The following is a 20,486-nucleotide window of genomic DNA, read 5'->3' on the forward strand; positions in this document are numbered from 1 at the left end:
AGCAAAGGGTTTTTCCTATTAATGCTTAACCAAGTAGTTAAGGCTAATAGTTTGGTAGTCCGATTATGCTCGGAACGACTATTAACTGCTTTTTATAAGAGCATTTGTGAGTTGAAAACTCTCATAAAATCCTTATGCTTCCATTGCATGAGCGTTATATAATGTAAAGGCTATTAAGAAAGTTATTAACAAAAAAAGAAGTTTCCTATTGTTCTCAGATACTACTTCTCTTCATCGTCCAAGTGGTTTTAACTTTGAAAGAGTTTTACTGCACTTTGTCTACTGGAGTACTTCAACTTAAGGGCCCTGTAATGTCTTGAGCCCTCCCTTCAAAGGTCCGATATTAAGAGCTTCTTGCCACCGACTTAACGTTTCAAATACCCTAGCAAGAAGTACTTAACCGGCGGGGTTAATACTTTACAGCTGCACCCAAGCAATTAGATCCCATATTGGATTAGAAACTCTAGCGATACTTCTATATATTGGACTAATCGGCGTATCTATAGTGAAATAAAGGTTATACTCCAATTTACTAAAGACTTTATATTTTTATTTTTTATTGTCATGATTAAGCGCTTAAGGATATGTTGATTTATAGTTCTAAATCCCTTTTTGTATTGTAATGTTCATTTTCATATTGGTGCCACATCAAATAAAAATTGTGGTCATAATATTTATATTAATGATAGTGCAATTCAATGACAGTTTGGTCATGTAGATGACCTTATTATACAATATTCTCAATCCAGTTCTTTTATTTTTTCTCTTAAATTTGAAACTCTTTAACTTTAAAATATATATATATATATATATATAGACCTTCGGATTCTGCCACATATCAATGAGATTTGACCCCGAGGGTCTAAGCGGGACGGGTACAGCAGGGAAGGATTGCCTATTTTGTGTTATGATCTCCTCTTGTGATATGTCGTACCTAGACCAAATTACTCGCTATAATTGTAAAACATAAAAGATTACCGTTTTTTTATTTATCAAGCAATAAATTTATCTTTGATAATAAAAGTTTTTTTATACTAAAACTATAAACAATTTTACGGAAATTAAAATACATTTTTCAGACCCTCCGGTGTTGGAGGGCGCAGATTTTTCCAACTCGCCAGAGGCTGAGGAGCCCCATGCTATGGCTCCGAGGAGGAGAACGATTTGCACTGAATCTATCATAGCGAGTAGATGACCCCACAAGCAGTCTCCTATACTGGGATCCACAGAACTGGTATTCCCAGACAGCAGCGGAAAAACATGTCTGGTCCGCAGCAACCGGCACATTAAGCTGCCGGGTGGAAGGTTGCTATTAAGTTGTCATCAAAGTTGCCATTGTTTTCTTTGACCAGCCACAGAAAATATGTTTTCGGCTGACAGATCAAGCTTTGTCTACTTTTTAGGTTCATCAAAATACTCTCATTGGACAATCTACCAGACTTCAACAATACAATTTAATATTATATTACTATTGTATTTATTCTTTGTTGTACTATCTCTGTCAGCGCTTCCCATCATATTCTGACTGTATTATACTAAATGTTTTTTGCGTCCTGAATCGTAAACCACCAGTCGTATTAACTCGATACTACAAAACTTTTTCATATAACTGCAATCTCGAAAACCGAGCATTTTTGTTTAATGAGGTAAAATATCTTTGATCACTAACGCCATTTATACCTTATTTAATTTTGTTTACATTTATTTTATTCGATTCCTTATTTTATTTATTTAATTTTATTATTGTTTATTTTTTTTTTGTCTGTCCTATGTTATATTTGTGTCAGTAATCTTTTTGATTTTAAAAACTGAAACACCAATTTCACTGTTTTATTATCATCTCGGAGGGTTCTTGAAATGCACGGGTTTAATCCTAAGCTATTGAGGTACGATGTAAGGTGAAATATGAGCATTTCTGGCTAATTATCAAATTGCTGTTCTAATACTGGCAGTTCGGAGGCGTTTCTTTTGAAATAAAATAGGAGTGGGTGAGCCTCGTGTGACCTATTCTCAGCCTGGTCAGTACGACCCCCTCTTTACGGCATTTGCGGCTGTACAGATGTACCCCAGGGCTTGACGTCCTTTTTAATAATTTTCAGTTTATTCCTTGTGCTTTTATTCCACAAAGTTTGCCATTCATCTTTGATTTCCTTTTCAAGGGCTTTGCTCATTTCTGGAGTTAAAATTTACCCCGTCCTGGATGCGTGAGTACGTCCCTTGCAGCAAGATCGACGAGTTCATTCCCTGTGATTCCTACATGACTTGGAACCCATATAAATGTAACTGCCATACCCAGAAGGTGTACCGCTGTACCGTGTACACTTTTCGGATGCTCTGGATAAAATCTGAACCTTTTAATGAACTTAATGAGTCTGGTTCAAGGCAATCATAAATGATTAATAACTTAAATGTTGTATTATGGTTCTTAAATATAAATTTATATATTTTTGTGAATATTTTTTTTTTCAAATCAGTTAACTTTACGAAAATAAGGAACACAATAATTAGCTATAAACTGTTATACTAACCCGAAAGGTACTTCGCTAACACCAACACAATTTACTTACTTCGTTTCAACTGGAAAAATCTAGTAGCAAACATTGTCTTGAAAAGTCCCTGGCGTCACTGAACCACGGAACTGGCGTTCCCCGTTGTAAATAAATAATAACTTGTCACTATTACAGAACACTGAAAATGTGTCAGTATTTTTCATAATTAACTTCATTCATTATTAAAGAAAATAAGTCAATCTGACCTCATCACACTTTTACAACTATATCTCACTTGCAATGTTTAGTTACTGTTTCTTATGTCCGTATTTATATCTCTTTAAAAATTCTCTGTTATTTGCTAATTTTTAAAATGTTAGTGAGTTAGATAATTTTCTGTATTTGAGAGTGTATGAAGTCTTGATTTGGCGGAAATAATTAATCATTCTATATATATGTTGTCCTAGTATATCTTAAATAGTTATTTATTTCCTCGTGTATAAGCATTCCTTGGATTATTTTTTTAATTTTCTTTATGGGGGAACTCTGCACATAGATAAAAAATGTTATTTACTAAAACACCTGAACAAAATCGCCCTCATATGATGGGGGAGTTTCTAGGAATGAGCCAAGTGCTTCTTTATTTTTATTTAAAGTTTCACGTTAGTACAAGTCTTGAAAACTATTTTGAGTATTACTTTTAAATATATTTAATTAGATATAATAATACAAATTAGAAACTAACATCGACCATAGAAATTTTATTGAAAAATCATATATTAATAACTTCGTTGTAATTCCATAAAATTTTTAAATAATACTTTAAAATGATTAGGAATTTTTTTGATCTTTATTAAAAAAAATACATGATTTATTTTTTATAATAACTTTTTATTATGAAAGGTGCTCTTTGTTTTAATTACTTTATTTTATATTATTAAAAATCAATAACTACGTTTCGAGGTTGTCACTCCATCATCAGGTACCTACAAAAATTTCTCAAATACATCCTGTGCTTGCAACAATTAATCAATATATCACAATTTCTTTATTAAAAATTTAAAACAATTACCTGATCAAAACATCTTTTAAAATTACATTTTGTTTTCTCCTAATTAGTCTTAATTGCTAACAATAACATAATGTTGTAACTAATATAAAATTTTAATAATTAAAAAACCAACATATTGTTAATAAGAAGATCTGAAATACCTTCCTGAAACCAGGTTGTCTTTATCATTGATAACAAATAGATTTTAAACTAAGTCAGCACTCTGTTCCACAAAATATGACTAATCTATTAATCATATTTTTTACAACAACACAATAATGTATTCAATTTATTCTATCCACTACTATTATACATACAACATTAAATTACTAAATGATTTACTTTACTATGTACATGTAGTGTGTACATAAATTTTTGTTATCTGTCTTAAAATCTATAGCGTTACCTATGTTTTTGCGATATATATTGCTTCTATTATTTTTCTATTTCTTTTGTGAATTACTGTGTCTAAATTTGAGGATTTTTTAAAAGTAACTATATAAATAAATATATAACTAATAAGAAGAAAACAAATGTAATTTTAAAAGATGTTTTAATCAGGTAATTATTTTAAATTTTTAAAAAAGAAATTGTGATATATATTTTAAGTGTTGTAAGCACAGGATGAATTTGAGAATTTGTTGTAGATACCTGATGATGGGATGACAACCACGAAACGTAGTTATTTTTTTTATCATATAAAAATTAAATAATTAAAACAAGAAAGAGTAATTATAAATGAAACTCTTCCAGTAGAAGATACTTTACTTTAAGAATAATTATATGGAAAACTTAAATACATTGATGGACGGAGTTTTTATTTTATTTTTATAAATATAATATAGTTTGGCAGGGGACGGTTTTTAATTTAACAAAAGCAACTTTTTTTTCTTTAACTTTTGGGTAATAGTTATTAAAAAATGTCAGCCTAATTCTGTGGTGCTCCTTAAAATCAATATAAATTTCACCTTGCTTTTTTTAAACCGTTAGAGTTGAGAAAACACTCACTTAACTATCTCTTCAGTTTTTTATATCATTCGTTTGTCGGTGTTGTTCTTACAACAGTTTTTGATTACTCACATTTTCAAAGCTACAAATGGTTAAATCAACATTTTTTATTGATTAATTTAATTTAAGGAAAAGAAAATCTGAAAATCAAGTTTAAGGGACTAATACTGAAAATGTGTAGCTATGATATTTTATTGGATTTTTTTATTAGTTAATTACTTTGGAGTTAAAACGCAATAAAGTAAAACCCTGTCTCTATTACTGCTATAAACTAATTGACAGATGTGTCAACAAAATCACTCTATTAGTTGTGGTATTACGTGACGTGCTATTATGGTTTAGTATCTATGGTAGAGCGGTTTAGTATCCTACCCTGTAATCAAATATCCATCAATGTTTAGGGCTCTTTATTGTTCCACCTTGCGCCCAATCAGTGATGGGCCTGTTACGCCCTCATTGTCAAAGGAAGCTTAACCCCTTTGTATTGATAAATTGAAACCATATATTACATTATATATATTAGTAGTATTGTCATGTGCTGTTCACATTATAATCTAAAAATTTTACTTCTTCTTTTCCCTTTAAAATATGTGGAATATAAAGTAAGGTATAATAATAAAAAGTATAGCGTTCGACCAAAATTTCGAACTCAAGTTTTCGACGGAAATACACGTTTTGAGGTCTTTAGAGTCCCAGTACCCATGCTTTAAAAAAGGTTCTATATGTGTGTGAGTGAATGAACCGTCTTGCTCTAAAACGAAAGGGCGTAAAGGAAAAATAGAATCATCTGATTCGAATGGGTAAAACCGAGATCAGTCCATCTTTCCGGATTGCTACGGATTCGTTATCTTTTGTTAAACAGTTCTGTTCTTGGCAGGAATAAAGTTGATATTCATTTTTTGCATTTATAGAGATCTATACCTACGAATTATCTTAGTAACAGAAAAGTCACTATTTATTATTTTTTTAAGTCCTTACCGCACCAGAAAAGCAAAGAAAAACTCTATTTCAAAGGCATAGGTGAATTTATTCTGTTTCCACTGTTGATAAATAAATTAATTTTCTGACATATTTTACTGATTTAATCGTCTCACACAGCGAGCTTGTATGTATCGTTAGAGTGAAATCAACTGTTTGCTGTAAAAAACGTCAATTAGAAATAATATTTTAGATTGGTTAGTCAAATAATTGTCGTAATAAAAATAAATTATGAATATTCTTTATAGATGTCACAAAATAGTTATGTTAAACTTATTAATACATCGAGATATTTAACTTTTCGAAAGCAAATATTATAAGGTAATTAAACAAACTTTACCTTCCTAAAGCTCCTGGTTATATTTTGATAATAAATTAAATATCAGGTGAGTTGATTTTCTTACTTTTTTTGATGATCTATATTGTCTTGTTTATAACATGAAACTTGTACAAGAAGAGACAAAAGTTTTTCACTCATCGAGTTCAGCAGTGGATTTAAAAATTCATGAACAATGTTCAGAGTAGACTTGTATTGTTATCTATTTATTTCGACTTTGTTTAACTGTTTCACCTTATAGCTAGAGCTTTATCCATCTTATACCTGTATATAAATGAATATTCTAAATATATATATATATTAATTTTTACATTCTTATGAATAACACGAAAAATACATTGAAAATAACTTTGGAATGATATTTTTTTTTAGTGTTATGATCTCTCGTGAGATTGTGACATGTCATACATGTCACTTACCAACCTACTCGCTATATTTGTCTGTTTGAAAAGTCACATAAGTAAGGTTTTCATGGAGGGCGGGAGTTCGGGAGAGACTTAAGCTGGCCCGCCAGAAGAGCTGCAGGCTCTACCATCTCCTGAAATCCCCGCAACTCTCACTACGGCTGAAGCTCCAAATCTACAAGGCGATAATCCGCCCGACTCTGCTCTATGGTGCACCTCTGCGTCACCTCTACCAACCCACGCTTGAAAAGCTGCAGAGCTATCAGAATTCCGTCCTCCGGCGAATCGTCCGTGGAACAACTCTACATAGGGCCAGAAACACCACCATTCACCAGGAACTCCAGCTACCCTCTGTGCCGGAGTATATAGGCCGAAGGCACATCAAATTCTTTGATGGGCTGAAGGCCTGTGCCAACCCGCTATTCAGAGAAATCACCCCTCCAACAAGACCTGGGAGGTGGCAAAGCACAGTCCCCTTGGTAGACGTCCTTGCCGAGGGAAGGACTTCGGGCTCTGCAGCTTGAAGTCATCACACCACCACCCCTCCCCATTTCTTGTAAGCCCCCAGCTATCATGCCATCAATGTTTAACCGCCCTCGGTGGACCATGTTTGCTCATTTTATAATGCCATACGGCAAACGAAGATATAATGTTATTTGTATATGTATAATGTATTTTATTATATTATTATGTATTCTGTAACCATATAAAAAAATATACTAATAATTTAAATTAGTTTATACATTTTAATTATTAATATGTTATTTTAAACTCTGTTAATTATCCTAAATTACTTTAAAATCTTCACACTTAACAAAAAAATATATAAATAAAATAATAAATAAATATAACAATCATTATATTTCCTTATGGATTCTAACAAAAGTAGTTAAATTTTATCATTCAGAGCAACCAAAATTGGTGATTCTGTAACTGTTGCCAGGTTTTGCCCTCGATGTGCCGTCAGTCACGTCATCCGCTGACTGATTGGTGAGAAAAAGGTTATCCTCAAGATGGACGACAGTAATGGCGGAAATTGATTGTAGAGATACGATCGGCCTCATTTTCCCTAAAGCATTTTATTTTCCTTCTGCTGACAGCCCCCTAATTTCCTCATCTTTCTCTCCACACTCTCTCGTTTGTATGATTGAATTACGTCCTGATGTTTTCCTACTCTAGATTTCGTTGATTTTAGGGTATTTTAAAGAAGTTAAATCTTGATCCTCATTCGAAAATCCGACAGTGAGATTTTTTAAAGTGTTTTTCTTTATTGTGATAACACAAATTCTCCATTTACAAATCAAGAATTTAGGAAAATATATTAAGAAAAGTTATAATTATTGTTAGAATTTCTAAGTAAGTACAAAAAAACTTACTGATTATTGGTAATTTGTGTTTATTATTCGAAACATCCACAGTCGAAGATTGACATGTATAAAAATGCACCAATGCTTCATTTAAATCTTCTATTTCATCAATAATGATTTTAATTGACGAGTACTAAATCAATATCTCATTTACAAAATTACATTCACTAATGTTCACGTACGTAATTGGAAGAGTGAATTCGATGTCTGAATTTGTAACATCCACTTAAAGCAGTATATATGAGATAATGGATTGTTTAATTGTCGTGTCGTTATGTACTTGGTAAAGAAACATCTCATTACAGGCAATTGTAACATGTATGCGTGTCGTGCAAACCGCTTGTTAGAAAGAAAAACGGATTTCATCACGTAACGAAAGCAATTATAAATGATGGAATCAAAAATGAAATTAATTATTACATTTAAAAACTGTGAAAAATTGTATCAGGTTATTTTAAAAGGATTTATATTTTTAAATTATTGATTTCTAATAAGTAACACGATAAAGAAAATTATATTGTAGAATACGACAATCTTTTTTAGCGAAAAATACGTTTTTTTTAAATCGTTCTATTCTGTACAACAGTTGGTAACAATCACTTTTCGTTTGTAACCACTAACCGTTGTTGCTATATTTATAATTTAATGACATTGTCTTCATTCATGGGAATATTTAACAATAATAAAATCTATCGACATATACTGCTAATATTTATTTATTTTTACTACAGGACAAAAGTCCAAATATAATTACAGATTAAAAATTGATTATTCCGAAAAAGTTATAGAGAAACTGAAACCAACTAACACAGATAGTAACTTCATGGAAAACAAAATTGAAAATTTGCATTGTTTAAAAAAAATAAATTTTTCTTTTTTTTTTTAATCAATAATATCTTAAAATGCTTTTAACAGAACCTAATAACATAAGAAACACATGAAATTTTTATGTTCAATAGTATGTAGTCAGTAAAAATATATACATATATATATATAGTCAGTACTATTTGATTTCCTTTTAATAAGAGAATAATTATTTTAAGTAAAAGGAACATTAAAGGCCTTTCAATGTCTCATATTATGTACAAGGATATTAAAATTAATGAATTTTAAAAGTTCCGGGCAGTTAATTTAAAAATTTAACGAATTCTATGAGAATGCCAGGGCACTGCTCTGCGAGTTTTAAACGATCCGTATTCAACTATTTCAAAATTTCTACATAATCGACTTCGAAAGCGTGAATTGATTTCCAGTTTGATTTTTGCTAAAGCAGCAATTGATACAAATAATGGTAGAGCACACTATAGATGTAAACCCGAGATTAGGGCGTACAAAAGTTGATACAAATTAAATTAATCTCTTTTTTTTAATACGCTTAATCTTTATTATATTTAAAGATTAAGTGTTAGTTTGATGAACTGTTGTCTCATGACAGAGAAGATAGTTTATTGCGTTAATCTTAACAACCAAATCATTTTCTCACCAACGGTTGACAAACAAAGTTTATCTCATCCGGAATCTAATTAATTACGTTTCCCTCGCAACACATTTCAGAAATAATAGAGATTAGGCAACAAAAATTTGGGGTGGTGTACGCATCACTTGCATACGACCCCAAATTTTGTGTTGATTGGATGGTTCGTAACGAAGTTATCGCTGTTGTTCTAGTTTTTGAAAAAAAAATCCAAGGACCAGGGAAGACGAAAATCATGAACAAAATCTTTTATTTTTCTGCTCTTATAAAAATTTGTATTTTCGAATTTCTCGAGGTGGGAATAACGAATATAAGTTTTATTCCTGGCAATCAGGAAATATCGAGCGGTCTCTCTTTCTCCATTAGAATCGAATATTTCGAATAATTGCTAAAAAAACAGTCTAGAAAAACATTAATAACCAATAAAAACGAAAAAAATATTTAAACCAAAAATTAATGAAACTGTTATACAAATAATGACGAAACCTGGAATGTCTGGAAGTCTATCCTGGAATGATTCGGAGAAATCCACGTCTACCTGGGCAATGTTTATAACAAAATCTATGACATAAATATATTTAAAAAATATCAATGAATATTTTAATTTATGAATAAGATATAAAAAGGAAACTAAGATAGGATTAAAAATTATGTAAGTATAAGTGAAAAAAATGACCAACCTTGAATGAATGAATGAACAAATGAACAACAACCATTTCCTTCATATTTTTAAAATATGGTTAATCATTTATATATATATAATATTAGCATTAATGCTTAATTAAATTTACCTAATTGTTTCATATAGAATATTTTTTTTATTCAATGTACATTTATTTTAAATTATTATTTTACAGGTAAGTACTGCTGGCTTGGCTTCTTTCACTCTAACAATAAAAATAGAGGTAACAAAATTTTAATTATTATTATTATTATAAATATTTGTGAAAGGCTCTATTTGTGTGACGTTTATGTATATTTATTCTAGTCGTATCATATATAGTATATAATATTTTACATCAATGTTATTATATATGACTAAAAACAATATACATTTGTATATTTTCTAATAGTTATATTAATATTTATGCAATTAATTCATATCTGTTACTCAAACTACAAAAATATGTTTATGATTAAAAACTCTTAAATTATATTTATTTACAGGGTTCGAATACAAATAAATTATATTATTTTTTAATATAATTATGATTTTATTTTTCAAATGTTAAATTACAGTAATTAGTATCTTATTGTAAATAAATTATTTTTTTCCTAACACTGTTTACAATGATATATGTTTAGATTTTTATATTTGTTTTTATTATATTTCTAATATTTTACCTTGTTTACAATTGTTCGATAGATATGATACTGAGGAATTATTTAATGTATTAATGAATCATTAGATTGAGTGGAAAAGTCGTAATTTACCTGAATCAAAAGTGTTTGTCTAGAATGATAGAAATTGAGTACAGCTTTTATTTTCTATTCTCTTAATTCTCTTTAAAGTTTAATGTCGGATCTGTTCCAGAGAAGTGAGGTATTGTTATAAAAAGATCACTTGTAAAAAGAACGTTGATGGTCTGCTATTATTTATGAAATTTTTGCATTCTCCATATTCGGATTATTTTATTTTCCGCCAAGATCGCTGTATCCATGGCCAAGACACTAACACCTAGGTATTCTAAGAAGCTCCTTGTTTTATTTGGTATTGTCCTGCGAGATCCAAACCAGAAGCCTCTAATACCAGAAGCCGATGAACTCTCTTTATCCGAAGGTCTCGTGGAATTTTTCTTCAAGGGAGGTGATGTATTTGTTACATATTTCCTGGTTTTCCAAGACCATCGCTGTACCTCCGATTTTTTTTTCGGATTTTTTTTCCGTCTTTTTTTTTAAAGGAATTTCACCTTCTTTAACCCTGTGGTGTTGACGTATTATAAGGAAGGAGTTGTTGAGGCATTTTCCCAGCACATGGGCTGGTGTTTCAGACCCTCTTCCATATTTGCGACAGAGGGACCCAACTTCCACTGGCACCTGGGTCTGCTGACCGGTGTGCGTAACTAATGTTTAGTTTCAGAGTGGTGGCCCATTCTGACCCCGAGAGTACCTGTTTATCACACATATATCTATTAGCTCTTTGAAATGGCCAATACTACTACCACTAGACCAATGAACGCCAATACCGTTTCGTTTTACTTTGATAAAAGTATAGAAAAGGAAGCATGGCCTCCGTCTCTTTTTCTTGTTTTCGATTGAAAACAGATGAAAAGTGATTTAATTATAAAAACCGCGTAAGAGAAAAAGTTTGAGGCCTAAGAAATGTGTATGATATGTCTATAATACTAATTCGCTTCAATTTTTTTTTCAACAAATTTAAAATCTTTATTTCTGTCTGAAGAGGCTGTAGAGGAGCTGTAAGTCTTTAAAAAATCTTTGTGGCAGAACTACGTTTTGAACGAAATTCACATCCTACTTTTTTGTTGTTTTTTCTATAATTATAAATACTAAATATCAGCTTATTTGATCAAAATGAGGCCAATCGGGATGCTCAAATATAGCTGAGAATATATATATATATAATTATAAATAATAATATTCACTATTTTCTACGGCTCTTACATTTTTTATACACTAACTTCCAGGAATATTAAACAACCTTAAAACTGCAATTATCCCTAATTTATTAATAAGATTGGTATCTATTTTAATAAATGTTTTTAAAAATTATAGTGATACAGATTAGGTTTAAAAAAATGTTGTTTATTTTTATAACAAATTTGATATTGTTGACAATGTTTGATTTATGGTTCAAGGAATTGGATCTGAAACGATCTAATGAATGTAAGGTTAATTGGAGTTTTAATGGTGTTTAATGAGATACGTCCATTTCCCAATTGTTAATGTTTATTAATCTTTTTTTTAACAATTTTTGGTCCAGTTTATCAAGCGTTGAATGTATTTCTACTTAAAGATCTTGAATCAAATTGGATAATGTTCTACGGCTACACTCCACTCCTTCTTATGGCTTTTTTTTCTTTGTTTTCCCCGACCTGGCTTTTTATGACATACGAGATTACGTACAACGACCTTCCATTTAGTGTGAAAGTCTACGACTCCAAGAAAATACGACAATAAAGTATTTTAATAACATGAAAAGTGAATTATATTAGCCTGAGTGATATAAAACACTCTGAAAGATAACTCAAATGGATGAGACAACTTACAAAGCCAGTACCAGCAGTACATCAAATCCTTCAGACCCCATTAGGTACTAGGAGGCGGCCGAAAGCTTTCCTCTGATTGTGTTCTGACATTAACGATCTAATCTCTTGTTAGAATGTTCCAGTGAGCTCGGGCCCTTCTGTGAATTATTGCTCACCTTCACATTGATGTCTCTATTACCTGTTAGACCTAACGCATCAGGAAATTATTCTTGTAATTACAAAATTATTCTTCAAGTTCACACTAGTTTTCTCGTATGTCTGCTGGCTTTATACTTATTGGCATTTTGTTAGGCACAATTAAATAAGTTACTTAAACTTATTTGTGTTTTATTTTGACCGCACCGATGGTTATGATTGGCATTTTGGTATTGGTATTGGCTACCGGAGAAGAGTTAGGTTTTCAGAACTTACTAAGGAATTGCTGTCACTAAACCAATGGTTATGCAAGGTGATTTGGTCAGAATCACGCTCGATCGCCAGATTTTTCCTCAATTTAGCATAATCACTTTCGGAAGCTGGATGGACCCCGAAGGGTTGCTGACCCCAAAGGGTTGTATGACGGCCACAGTAACAGAATTATTATTTTATTTATTTATTTATTTATTTATCACCCTACCCTGCCTATTAGACAATACGGGTGCTCGCAGCAGTGGGTACAACTCATATCCATGCATTACAGCTGCATATGACAAACATTACATAGCTGTGCACACAGCATGCTCTTACTACAAAATAAATCTTCATCTTCTACTGAGGCCTTGCTGGTGTAGCTTATTCTCTCCTACAAAGGGAGAAGTGAGTAGAGTGAGCACCAGATTCAGACAACAGCATCTACTGTACATGTGGCCTTAGTGTGGCCGTAGCCCTGACATCTACTGCATCGGGAGGCGTCATGGTAGCCTTTAAAGGACATGTTCCACCATCCTCCATTAATGCTTTCCATTTCTAAGACCAGGAACCGAACGTTTGGGTGCACTTCTAACACACAATTCTTGCTCAATCCATTTCTAGCCACTGAGAAGAAAAGTGGCCGAAGGTCATCGCTGATCAGTGGAATAGAGTCTGGCTTCTCGGGTATTCTGCCTCATAAAAATCTCACCAGTTCCGCTGAAGTCCATGAGTAAGGAACTCCCTGAACCTCTAGCCTTGGCTTCTTCCTCAGAGCCTCGCTTGTAAGCCTTGAGCGCGTAGTCCCTGCCACCCAATCACTTTGTTGGCATCACCACAATGGATGATTTTCCATGCGAACTAAAACAGACCCCGCCTTGGTTGCACGGACTATAGTAGCCTTAAAACCAATTTCTTCAGTTGACGGCAGCTTACTTATGACATCCATTGGGTTCTTGCTGAAACCACTGATGGTGACATATGTTGATTGCGGAGTGTGTGTCGGCTTTCTTGGCAGGGATTTAACTATCACCGCCATTATTCTCACTTGTTTATTTTCATCGAAAACAGTTTGGGCTCCATTTTGTTGTCTATATTTGTTTGCGACATTTTACTTGCCGCCTTGGCCTTTTTCCTGTTTCTTTTCTAGTGTATAGCTCAAAAGCTACAGTTGAGGCTGAAGGGTCAGCGATGTCCATGCCTACACACGCTTGTTGCGGTTCGCTATAAACACCAGCACTAGGTTCTAGGCATCGAAACGTTATATCGTCCGGTGATTATAGCGCGATTCCCGAAAGTACACGGATTAGAGTCTTCACTCATACGCCTGGTTTATTTCAATTCCTTCTAGTTGCCTGTAGGGACTCACATACCGGGGAAACCTGAAAAATGTTTGCATAGAAGATGATCATATGAAAAGTCCCCGCTCCTACACTTCTATAACATAGAGGTAGAGAAACGGAAAATTCGCTTGTTTAGGTCTACACATACACCTCGAAAACGGTGTGTTCTTCAAAAATAAATGTACAATTTTATCCTTTTAAATAATTTAATTTTTTTTATGAGCAATGGCTTTCAGAATTTTCATTAAATTCTTGAAGATAGCTCTTAATGATAATTTAATAAGAAATAACTTGATGACGAACTTTAGTAAATTTTTTAAATGATAAAAATAATTATATAATTTTTTAAAGAAATATATTCATTGTTCCGTAATGTGCAAACTTGGAGAAAATATAAAATTCAAAACCATGAAACTGATTTCCTTCTTATTACTGTTTCATTATTACGGTAAACAAACTTTATTCACGAACTTTAATTTGTTTTTCTGTTGGATAGTTTTTAATACAGTTGAAGACATAAATCTCCGGAAGAAATAGTTCTCGGACTGAGTAATATAAAAAGAAGTCTGGACTGTCAAGTGGAAACTGTAAGACATTAGACAAGACACAGGATGCCGTGACGGGAGGCGACCATTGCTAGTGAAATGGTGGGTGGGGTGATTAAAAGAAAAGGACTGGCTCTCTCTCGCTTCAAAGGGCTCGTCCCTTTTTCGGAATGAGTGCTTCAGCCTTTTCATTTAGAGCATTTGTCACGGGAAAACAAAATATAAAAATGAATAAAAACCCTTTTTACACAGTGTTATAACTGTTTCATATAATGATAAATTCGCTTAGTGTTTTATATTATTATATTAAGTTGGTAACGTAGGTTATTTTCAGGTAATGTAGAATTCGGGTTTCCATTTAGAAAAAGTTGTGCATGAAGCATCCGTATGTAAATCGCTTTTATGCGATTCAATTGTTCTTCAAATATTAGAGAGAACCAGTCACATTTCATTAGCGATTTAGGGCTTTTAAGCAACTTAATAATTTATCCCTAGTTCTTAGCATTATGACAACAATGAATAAAATGATAGAAATAAGCCACTGTTTGAAAAACAGTTTAGGCCTCTTGTGCTATTAAAGTTTCTATAAATTCATCTTTTTTTCTAAATGTTTTCGTAAATTATTATAGCTTATAACTATTTATATTATTTTCAGAAGATTTTCTTAACTATGTCATTTCATACAAAAAAGATCAACCTTTGTAGTATCTGTTACTTCTTCAGATTTATGATTCTAATGTTATCTCATTTCGGTGAATTTTAATTAAAACGTCGCTTTTTAACGGTAGCATTTTCTTTTTATTAATAATGATTGCTTATTTAATAACACATTCCGACACAATTTTCATTTAAGAATTCTCACTACCGAAGATTTGAGAACGTGTGTATTCATGCGGGAATGACAATAAAATTATGTCCTCATAATCGAAAATCATTCTAATTTTTGGTTTATACATCAAGGAACAATTTTGGTTCCGTGTCTGCCGATTGTTAAATTTGTATTCGGCCATAAATGATCGAATCTTTAATCCCACATTGATGAATTTTTTAGAGCTTGTGTACATTAGTATTTACTGGTCCCATATTGATTTTACCAAACTCCATTTAAAAACTTTCGCATGCGTAAACATAGTTTCCTCTTCACGAGGAGAATGTCAATAGTTCAAAAACGGCCCAACAAATTCCACCCACCACTTTCGCTTATGTATACACTAACCTATTTTGGTATATCTATAATTGGAAGTTCATAAGTAAAGAGTTGAGGATCATTTCTTACCTAATTAAAATATACAGAAAGAGGAAAATTTACAAAAAAAACAAAACAAAAAAAAATGTTTTTAGAAAAGAAAATAAGGGGGGAGGAGAAAGAAGAAATAAATAGTGAAGGAGCTACACTTTAATGTTATGTGTGGGTAAGGATTTTGGAATATAAGAAGGTATACCTATTTCGGGCCAAATCTGCAACGAATGGGATGTTGAGGTCTTTATGGATGTGTTTACTTGTGACGTAATAAGGAGCATCAAGGATTTTAATGAGGATTGGATACGGGAGGAATTTGATGGTTCATGGAGCCCCAAAGCTCAATTCCGTATGTCCAAATTGGTCTGATGATCATAGTGTATAAGAGATTTTTTTAAAAAATGGGAAGTTTAGAGCGTTTGTCAAATAAGTGTTGTAGTAATCGGAATCTGCAAGCAGTTCGCAGACTGAAGCGACAAGTTCAGTCTAGTATGGGGATTCCAATTGATAAAAATCCTAGAGACAACAATTTTCCAATATTTAATTTTTTTTTATTGCGGAGATGAAATTTTTTATAATACAAGTAATAAAATCTTTTTTTTTTTATTTAATCTAATATAAAAAGAAATACAATAAGTAAATGTGATAACTGTTTTAGAAAACATGATAATCTTGGGAAGGAGCCCCCCAATGGTGATACTTCAATCAACCATTGCTTGAAATTAGAAGATCCCGTGGTCATATTCTTTTTAGACGCCTCTGAGGATTATCAGGGATTGTTAAAGGAAAGGGATATTTTTTTTTATTTTTCTTTCTCTCTCTCATTATAACAATATATTTATTCGTAATTATCTTTTACTTGTTGCCATTATTAAACAATAGCAGCTGTAGGGATAGGAGAACCACAGACAGTACTGGAAATGGGACAATTTCTAAAAGAGCAGACAATATTTGTGTTCATTAGGCTTCCACCGCAATGGGCCTCTATCTCCCCTCAGATCTATTCCCCCTCTACTCTCATGTTCTCCCCAATTAACTGCCTCATTTGTTGTCACTTCAATAAATTGAATGGAAATGTTTACTACTTACACTTATCGCCCGTATGTGTCAACTATATTAGAGACTGAGTAGATTAAAGGCCATAAACACTTAATTGTTATAATTAACAAAGGCAAGAAATTATGACGATGATGACAATTATACTTATTACTTTCACTCACTATAAAGTGTTAATATACGAAATACATAATAAGAGAGAGTATTACGATCGTCAAAAATTTAGAATTTCGTGTTTTCGTTAGAAATACACGTTTCGGGGTCCCATAAGTCCAAAAAAAACAGGTCACGAAAAATGGAAGGAAGAAATTCTAAATAGATGGTCGCGGTATTTCAGCACTCTCCTAAACGGAGGTGTCGAAGAGCCGGAGACTTTCGAAGCTCATGACATGCAGGACGATCTGCATCCTCCTAATCAACCAACATTTGATTATGTAGATGCCATCAATCGCCTCAATAACAATAAAGCACCAGGAGAAGATGGATACCGGCTGAGCTTCTCAGGTATGGCAGCGAGGAACTTCATTAAGCTCTGAATGATATTATCCTATCCATTTGGATCGAGGAAAGGATCCCGAAGGAATGGAAAATGGTCATAATAACTCCCCATCATTTGAAAGGCGATATTCTGGAGTGCATACCCTTCTTCAGTGTGCCTATTAGGTTTTTCCAGCGTTCTTTACATGAAGCTATGTCCATTGGCTGAAGTAGGAAGATACCAGGTGGGATACAGGGGAGGAAGATCGACAGTCGACCATATGTTCAGCCTGAGGTCTATTCTGGAGAAATTCATGGAGTACCGGATGACAACACACCATCTCTTTATCGATTTCAAGAGTGCCTATGACAGCATTAAAAGGTCCAAGCTATATGAAGCGCTGTACAGTCTTGTTATCCCTCCCAAACCTTGGTATCCCTCCTGGTGCGCCCAATAAGGATCACAATGGATGAGGTGAAAAGCCAGTTCGGATTCTGAGAGACCTCTCACCTTGGAATTTGATTCCAGGAGGGGAGTGAGGCAGGGTGTCTATTGTTTAATCTGGCCCTCAAAAAGTTTATGAGAGATTCCGGAATACAAACCTCTGGAACAATTATTGACAGGCTGGTACAGGTGCTGGGATTTGCCGATGACTTGGACCTAGTGGCGAGATCCTTTCATGCGCTGATGGAAGCATTTCTGAGGCTAGCTGATGCAGCAGAAGCAATGGGCATGACGGTCAGGGGAGAACTAAATACATGAGAGCTGGACCTGGTATAGTGGCTGCAGTTGGAGGGGAGATGGTGATGGGTCCATTTGCGTTTGAACGTATTAACTAGTTCACCTATTTAGGCTCAGTGGTCAGCAACAATAACAGATTCACCGTGGAAACAACCCAGCGTCTTAGGAAGGCCAATAGATGCTATTTTGGACTTAAGAAACACTTGAAGAGGCGAGCTGTCACTCACCGCACCATATGCCAGCTCAACAAGACACTAATCCGGCCAGTCCTCGCTCACGGATTGGAAACCTGGACACTGACAAGTGCTGAAGAAACATGATCTTGGTCTTAAAAAAAAAAATTCTGCGCCGAATATTTGGTTGTGTCAAGGTAGGCGAAAATTGGTGGAGGCGAACCAACAGGGAGGTGCGTTATGCAGCACATAAGGCTGGGGTTGCTGCGCTGGACTGGCCATGTCGTCAGAATGCCAGCGGATGAGATCCTGCGGAGGTTGTTGGACTGCAAGCTGCATCGGACCAGAGGAAGAGACAGGCCGAGGCTGAGATGTGAGGACGCCGTCATCAGGGATTCCAGAGAACTTCTGAGCATCCGCAACTGGCGAGCGGCCGCACTAGACCGAGCTACATGGCGAAGACTCATTGAGGAGGCCAAGGTGCAAATTGGGCTGTAGCGCGACGGATAGAATAGAATAGATTTGTCAACGTAATTTTTAAATAATTACTATTTTTCTTTCACTTAACCTATATTTGATCCTGTCAGTTGACAAGATTACCAACTCCATAAAACCATTAATATTTTCAATATTGAATTAATACCAATTTAAGATTGAATAAATTGTAAAGACCATAAATGTAAATTTTAGTTAACTGTTATATTTTTATATTTTTGCTATGCAAAAGAAAAATGTTAAAAGTTTTAAATGAAAAATGTTTTTAGATGTACTTTTCTAAAAAATGTTAAAATTTGCGATAGTAAATCTGCGAGTTGATAGACACATTTGGAAAATTAGAATGGAAGAGATTCACCACAGTAAATAATTTAGTAATATTTGAGTTAGTATAAATTGCAACTCACAATAGGGTGTGATGCGCACCGCATCAGATTTTTAAATGTAAATACGGTACGGATGGATCCTTATGTAAATACGGTACGGATGGATCCTTATGGCGCTAATACCTATTACTCTTAATTGTCGCAGATTGTATTTTTATTCAACAAAAAACTCAATATTTCGGCTGGTGTGCAAGATGGATCTACCTACGTTAGAATATAAGTAAAGTTTATACTGCCAAAATTACAAGAATGTTTTTGCACATTATGATTTAAATCCTTATTAACAGCATTGAAATATATCATAATTTTAAAACATTAAACGGCTCATTATAATACATAAGTAGATTAGGACAAAGGATCGATGGACGGCCAAGCCCTCAGATCCTTCAAGTAGGTCCTTATAGTTAATGAAGAGCCCTATTAACCTGATTACTCCCTCTGTGCGGTACCTCATCAAGTTGTGATGTAGCGCGTCCATTAATATCTTGTCTCTGTCTGAGGTATCTGGCATTCAGTGAATGGGAAATATTATTTCATTGAGGTATCGGGCATTCAGTGAATGGAAAATATTATTCCATCCCAAATTAATTGAATAATTAAATACTTTTAGTCTCTTTTGAAGAACCATATTCCAATGAGCCCTCTGTGTTAAATCCAACGTGTGAGGTGTTCAAATCATATTGCCCCTACATGAAATGAAGACTGTTCATGCACTATTATAAAAAAGAAATGTTTTGGTTAGTTGTTTATTAAATTGTATTATATACTAGTACATGTAACGATCATGATTTGATAATTAATATACATTATGTTTACTGTTTGACTATTAGAGGATATATCAAGCCACTGAAGCGAAGTGTTGTCAACACTCACTCCCAAGATCATCAATGCTGAAACTATAGCAAACATGTCGAAAGATTATTAGTTCACGGTATGTGATAACTGTAAGAACATTGTGCGGGTGGCGGAGAAGTATTACTAACCGACGTTGCTCGATTTTTGGCATTTCGAATACATTCATGGTTCTATTTATTACTGATAATTTTGAGGTGGGACGGTTTTTCCTCCAATTGGTATTTGGTGGAGGTTTGGGTTACAGTTACTGACATAGCGCTTAAGGTTTCCGTTAAACACGTTTAATATTTAGCTCTACAATCCAAAATCCTACGTAAAATCCTTGATGCTCCTTATTGCGTTACAAATAAACTCATTCGCAAAGACCTTAACGTCCCATTCGTTGAGATTTGGCCCTAAACAGATATGCGTCTTTTCATTCCAAACTCCTTAACCATCCTAACCCATTAATT

Source organism: Halyomorpha halys, unplaced genomic scaffold (genome assembly GCF_000696795.3).
Source record: "Halyomorpha halys isolate HHAL.00 unplaced genomic scaffold, Hhal_1.1 Scaffold531.1, whole genome shotgun sequence".
Taxonomy (NCBI): domain Eukaryota; kingdom Metazoa; phylum Arthropoda; class Insecta; order Hemiptera; family Pentatomidae; genus Halyomorpha; species Halyomorpha halys.